Raw genomic sequence first — 7,291 nt, 5'->3', positions numbered from 1 at the left:
GGTCGCCGCCGCCTCCTCCACGCCGGCCAAGTCCCCGGCCACCCCGGCCTCTCCTCCCCCCGGTGAGCTCCCTCCTTCTCCGGCCACCATCGCCATCGCCGGCCGACGAACCTCGAACGGCGCGCTCGGTGAACAGTAATTTCAGATCTGAGATCTGGAATTTTGAGGGTTGACTTTCTCCTCCGAACCCTAATTTTTATGCAATCTTTGACCTGCCGTAACTTTGCATCCGTAGCTCCGTTTTGGACATATAGTATATCAAAATGTTCGTCTCGATGAGTACATCATTTCATTCCATTGCATAATTTTCATTTGAGCTCATATTGATGCCCTAAATGCTGTTAGAAGGAGGCTTCGTGAGTTAATTGTCAGATCTGCTAGTTCATCTTAGACTTTTGTCATTTTTGCCATGATTGTTGTGTGCATGCTATGCCTGTGAGTCCTCCATATGTTTTGTTAAGGATTTTGTCTTATTTCTAGAGGTGCAACCCATGCATTTTTAGGATGTATGTGGTGACTTGTGCAAGCTTGCAAAGTGAGGCACCCGGTAAATCTGTTTTCAGGGACTTAGTAGTTTTCACTAAGTCTGGGATTATTTAGTTCATGATGCCATATGTTCAGCTTGTTTCCTAGTGATCCGTGCCTCTTTTGAGGATGATCAGTAAAGGAGTTTTGTGAATCATGTTATGCTCTATCCATCCATGTCTTTACTTGCAATTATGGAGCACCCTAGCTTGAGTCAATCGAGCTCTACTTTTGCTTCATGGTGAATCTGGGCAGATCGTCAACTCGTTTACGATTTTGCCGATGCTATTGTAGTTAATCCGTGCATGCTATGCCATTGTTCTTGCCATTTTTAGCTAGCTTTTTGTGCCTTCTTAATGGTTATATGCTTGCCTTGCCATGACTTGCACCGTAGTGAGTGCATCGAGCTCGTTTACATGCCTTCATGAGCTATATTTCAGCATGTCTCAGTTTTCACTAAGTCTAAAAACTGATTGTGTTTTAGCTATGTTCGTGGGCTTGTTAGTATATTTTGTGAACCCTTTTGGCCCCAGGTCACTTTGGGTCTTTTGTTAAGCTTGTTGAGTAGCTCCATGCCATGTTCTTACTTGTCTTAATCAGGTCATGTATCATGTTGTTTTGCTGCCCCGAAGAGGGCTTCGTGATCTGAAATTTCAGACAAGTGTTAATTTCACTAAGTCTGAAATCTGTTTTGCATTTGCGTTTTTGACATGCTTGTTTGAACCTCATAATGGATGAATTGGCCGTAGCTTAGTGCTAGTCTTTTGTTAAGCATCTTGTGTTCATCCCTGCCATGCGTTTTGTTATCATGTTTGGGTGCTGTAGCATGTTCATCTCATTGCATTTAGATGCCTACTTGCTGTAAATCGTAGACCGGTGTCATTTTTGAAACGCTTGCCATTTCCAAACCGTAACTCCGATTCCGGCGTTCTTTATATCGTTTTCAAGCGATTTCATCCCATCTTTCCAGTGGCACCCTTGGAATTCCAAGTTGAGGCCAGATTCATGCATTTCCTGTCATATCTTGCATTTTGCATCCCGCATCGCGTCCCGCATAGCATATCATCTTTGCATCGTGTTGATTGAGTTTGCACGTGGTTGATTGTATCCTTGTTGCTTGTTTGTCTTGTTTGGGTAGAGCCGGGAGACGAGTTCGCTACCGAGGAGCCCATTGAGTTTGCTTGTGAGGATCCAGTCAACTCTGACAACTGTGCAGGCAAGATGATCATACCCTCGAAATCACTACTATCTTTGCTATGCTAGTTTGCTCGCTCTTTTGCTATGCCAATGCTACGATGCCTACCTTTTGCTTGTCAGCCTCCCAAATTGCCATGTCAAACCTCTAACCCACCATTGTCCTAGCAAACCGTTGATTGGCTATGTTACCGCTTTGCTCAGCCCCTCTTATAGCGTTGCTAGTTGCAGGTGAAGATTGGAGGCCGTTCCTTATTGGAACATCTTTTATTTACTTGTTGGGATATCATTATATTGCCATGTTATCTTAATGCATCTATATACTTGGTGAAGGGTGGAAGGCTCGGCCTCTCGCCTAGTGTTTTGTTCCACTCTTGCCGCCTTAGTTTCCGTCATATCGGTGTTATGTTCCCGGATTTTGCGTTCCTTACACGGTTGGGTTATAATGGGAACCCCTTGATAGTTCGCCTTGTTTAAAGCTTTTCCAGCAATGCCCAACCTTGGTTTTACCATTCGCCACCTAGCCTCTTTTTCCCTTGGGTTACCGGAGCCGAAGGGTCATCTTATTTTAACCCCCCCGGGCCAGTGCTCCCTCTGAGTGTTGGTCCGAACCGGGCAGCCTGCGGGGCCACCTCGGGGAAACTTGAGGGTTGGTTTTACTCGTAGCTTGACCTATCTGAGTGTGCCCTGAGAACGAGATATGTGCAGCTCCTATCGGGATTTGTCGGCACATTCGGGCGGTGTTGCTGGTCTTGTTTTAACCTGTCGAAGTGTCTTGAGTTACCGAGATACCGAGTCTGATCGGAACGTCTTGGGAGGAGGTCTATTCCTTCGTTGACCGTGAGAGCTTGTCATGGGCTAAGTTGGGACTCCTCTGCAGGGATTAAACTTTCGAAAGCCGTGCCCGCGGTTATGGGCAGATGGGAATTTGTTAATGTCCGGTTGTAGACAACTTGAACCTTAATTAATTAAAATGAATCAACTGAGTGTGTTACCGTGATGGCCTCTTCTCGGTGAAGTCTGGGAAGTGGACACGGTGTTGGAGTTATGCTTGCGCATGTTGTTCCTTTAGACTCTCACTCGTGCTTTGCCTCCTCTTCTCGCTCTCTTTTGCGTATAAGTTAGCCACCATATATGCTAGTCGCTTGCTGCAGCTCCACATATATTTGCCTTACCCCTTCCTATAAGGTTAAATAGTCTTGATCGCGAGGGTGCGAGATTGCTGAGTCCCTGTGGCTCACAGATACTATAACTCCAGATGCAGGTCCAGGTGATTCCGCTCCAGGTGACGAGTACGAGCTCAAGTGGGAGTTCGACGAAGACTCTCAACGATACTACGTTTCCTTTCCCGATGATCAGTAGTGGTGCCCAGTTGGGGGTGATTGGGACCGTTGTCGCATGTTGGGTTCTCTTTATTTTGGCGCCGTAGTCGGGCCATGAGTGTGTTGGATGATGTAATGTTATTTATGTTCTTGATTGACGTGGCGAGTGTAAGCCAACTATGTTATCTCCCCTTTATTATTCATATTACATGGGATGTTGTGAAGATTGCCTAACTTGCGACATATGCCTTCAATGCGATTATGTCTCTAAGTCGTGCCTCGACACGTGGGAGCTATAGTCGCATCGAGGGTGTTACACTTACCGATCTACCGCTGTCATTTTGGGGCTATACTTTAGAGACTGCTGCATTCACTTTAAATAGGGCTTCGTCGAAATCCGTTGAGACGACACCGTATGAATTATGGTTTGGGAAGAAACCTAAGCTGTCATTTCTAAAAGTTTGGGGATGTGATGCTTATGTCAAGAAACTTCAACCTGAAAAGCTCGAACCCAAGTCGGAAAAATGCGTCTTCATAGGATACCCTAAAGAAACTATTGGGTATATCTTCTACCTCAGATCCGAAGGCAAGATCTTTGTTGCCAAGAATGGATCCTTTCTAGAGAAAGAGTTTCTCTCGAAAGAAGTAAGTGGGAGGAAAGTAGAACTTGATGAAGTATTACCTCTTGAACCGGAAAGTGGCGCAACTCAGGAAAATGTTCCTGAGGTGCCTGCACCGACTAGAGAGGAAGTTAATGATGATGATCATGAAACTTCAGATCAAGTTGCTACTGAACTTCGTAGGTCCACAAGGAACATTCCGCACCAGGGTGGTACGGCAACCATGTCTTGGAAATCATGTTGTTAGACAACGGTGAACCTTCGAACTATGAGGAAGCGATGGCGGACCCACATTCTGACAAATGGCTAGAAGCCATGAAATCCGAGATAGGATCCATGTATGAAAACGAAGTATGGACTTTGACTGACTTGCCCGATGATCGGCGAGCCATAGAAAATAAATGGATCTTTAAAAGGAAGACAGACGCAGATGGTAATATGACCATCTACAAGGCTCGACTCGTCGCTAAGGGTTATAGACAAGCTCAAGGGGTTGACTACGATGAGACTTTCTCACCCGTAGCGAAGTTGAAGTCCGTTCAAATCATGTTACCAATTGCCGCATTCTATGATTATGAGATATGGCAAATGGACATCAAAACGGCATTCCTTAACAGCTTTCTTAAGGAAGAATTGTATATGATCCAGTCGGAAGGTTTTGTCGATCCTAAGAATTCTAACAGGGTGTGCAAGCTCCAATGCTCAATCTATGGGCTGGTGCAAGCATCTCGGAGTTGGAACATTCGATTTGATGAGATGATCAAAGTGTTTGGGTTTACACAGACTTATGGAGAAGCCTGTGTTTACAAGAAAGTGAGTGGGAGCTCTGTAGCATTTCTCATATTATATGTGGATGACATACTGTTGATGGGAAATGATATAGAATTCTTGGAAAGCATAAAGGCCTACTTGAACAAGTGTTTTTCAATGAAGGACCTTGGAGAAGCTGCTTATATATTAGGCATCAAAATCTATAGAGATAGATCGAGACGCCTCATTGGTCTTTCACAAAGTATGTACCTTGACAAGATATTGAAGAAGTTCAATATGGATCAGTCCAAGAAGGGGTTCTTGCCTGTATTGCAAGGTATGCAATTGAGCACGGCTCAATGCCCGACCACGGCAGAAGATAGAGAAAAGATGAGTGTCGTCCCCTATGCCTCGGCCATAGGGTCTATTATGTATGCCATGCTGTGTACCAGACCTGATGTAAACCTTGCCGTAAGTTTGGTAGGAAGGTACCAAAGTAATACCGGCATGGAACACTGGACATCGGTCAATAATATCCTGAAGTACCTGAAGAGGACTAAGGATATGTTTCTCGTTTATGGAGGTGACGAAGAGCTCGTCGTAAAGGGTTACGTCGATGCTAGCTTCGACACAGATCTAGATGACTCCAAGTCACAAACCGGATACATGTATATTTTGAATGGTGGGGCAGTAAGCTGGTGCAGTTGCAAGCAAAGCGTTGTGGCGGGATCTACATGTGAAGCGGAGTACATGGCAGCCTCGGAGGCAGCATAAGAAGCAATCTGGGTGAAGGAGTTCATTACCGACCTAGGAGTCATTCCCAATGCGTCGGGCCCGATGACTCTCTTCTGTGACAACACTGGAGCTATTGCCCTTGCCAAGGAGCCCAGGTTTCACAGGAAGACCAGGCATATCAAGCGTCGCTTCAATTCCATTCGTGAAAGTGTTCAAAATGGAGACATAGATATTTGTAAAGTACATACGGACCTGAATGTAGTAGATCCGTTGACTAAACCTCTCCCTAGAGCAAAACATGATCAACACCAGAACTCTATGGGTGTTCGATTCATCACAATGTAACTAGATTATTGACTCTAGTGCAAGTGGGAGACTGTTGGAAATATGCCCTAGAGGCAATAATAAAATGGCTATTATTATATTTCCTTGTTCATGATAATTGTCTATTGTTCATGCTATAATTTTGTTATCCGAAAATCGTAATACATGTGTGAATACATAGATCACAACACGTCCCTAGTAAGCCTCTAGTTGACTAGCTCATTGATCAAAAGATAGTCATGGTTTCCTGACTATGGACATTAGATGTCATTGATAACGGGATCACATCATTAGGAGAATGATGTGATGGACAAGACCCAATCCTAAGCGTAGCACAAGATTGTGTAGTTCGTTTGCTAGAGCTTTTCCGAATGTCAAGTATCATTTCCTTAGACCATGAGATTGTGCAACTCCCGAATACCATAGGAGTGCTTTGGGTGCGCCAAACATCACAACGTAACTGGGTGACTATAAAGGTGCACTAGGGGTATGTCCGAAAGTGTCTATTGGGTTGGCACGAATCGAGACTGGGATTTGTCACTCCGTATGACGGAGAGGTATCTCTGGGCCCACTCGTTAATGCATCATCATAATGAGCTCAATGTGACCAAGTGGTTTATCACGGGATCATGCATTACGGTACGAGTAAAGTGACTTGCCGGTAACGAGATTGAACGAGGTATTGGGATACCGACGATCGAGTCTCGGGCGAGTAACGTACCGATTGACAAAGGGAATTGTATACGGGATTGATTGAATCCTCGACATCGTGGTTCATCCGATGAGATCATCGAGGAGCATGTGGGAGCCAACATGGGTATCTAGATCTCGCTGTTGGTTATTGACCAAAGAGTCGTCTCGGTCATGTCTGCATGTCTCCCGAACCTGTAGGGTCTACACACTTAAGGTTCGGTGACGCTAGGGTTGTAGAGATATTAGTATGCGGTAACCCGAAAGTTGTTCGGAGTCCCGGATGAGATCCCGGACGTCACGAGGAGTTACGGAATGGTCCGGAGGTGAAGAATTATATATAGGAAGTCCAGTTTCGGCCATCGGGAAAGTTTCGGGGTCGCCGGTATTGTACCGGGACCGCCGGAAGGGTCCCGGGGGTCCACCGGGTGGGGCCACCTATCCCGGAGGGCCCCATGGGCTGAAGTGGGGAAGGGAACCAGCCCCTGGTGGGCTGGTGCCTCCCCTCGGCCCCCCCCTGCGCCTAGGGTTGGAAACCCTAGGGGTGGGGGCGCCCCACTTGGCTTGGGGGGCAAGCCACCCCCCTTGGCCGCCCCCCCTTGAAATCCAATCTCTATGGCCGGCGCCCCCTAGGGGCCCTATATATAGTGGGGGAGGGAGGGCAGCCACACCAAGTCCCTGGCCCTTCCCTCTCCCCTCGGAACACCTCTCTCTCTCGTTGGAGCTTGGCGAAGCCCTGCCGAGATCACCGCTGCTTCCACCACCACGCCGTCGTGCTGCTGGATCTCCATCAACCTCTCCTTCCCCTTGCTGGATCAAGAAGGAGGATACGTCTTCCCAACCGTATGTGTGTTGAACGCGGAGGTGCCATCCGTTCGGCGCTAGGTCATCGGTGATTTGGATCACGACGAGTACGACTCCATCGACCCCGTTCTCTTGAAAGCTTCCACTCACGATCTACAAGGGTATGTAGATGCACTCCCCTCTCCCTCGTTGCTAGATGACTCCATAGATTGATCTTGGTGATGCGTAGAAAATTTTAAATTCTGCTACGTTCCCCTACAATTAAGTCACAGTGTAGCGCCTTATAGACAGGCGCTACATGAGATAGTAAAGCGCCTATGAGTTTAA

The sequence above is a fragment of the Triticum aestivum genome, chromosome 6A (genome assembly GCF_018294505.1).
Source record: "Triticum aestivum cultivar Chinese Spring chromosome 6A, IWGSC CS RefSeq v2.1, whole genome shotgun sequence".
NCBI lineage: Eukaryota > Viridiplantae > Streptophyta > Magnoliopsida > Poales > Poaceae > Triticum > Triticum aestivum.
This window is presented reverse-complemented; position numbering follows the sequence as displayed.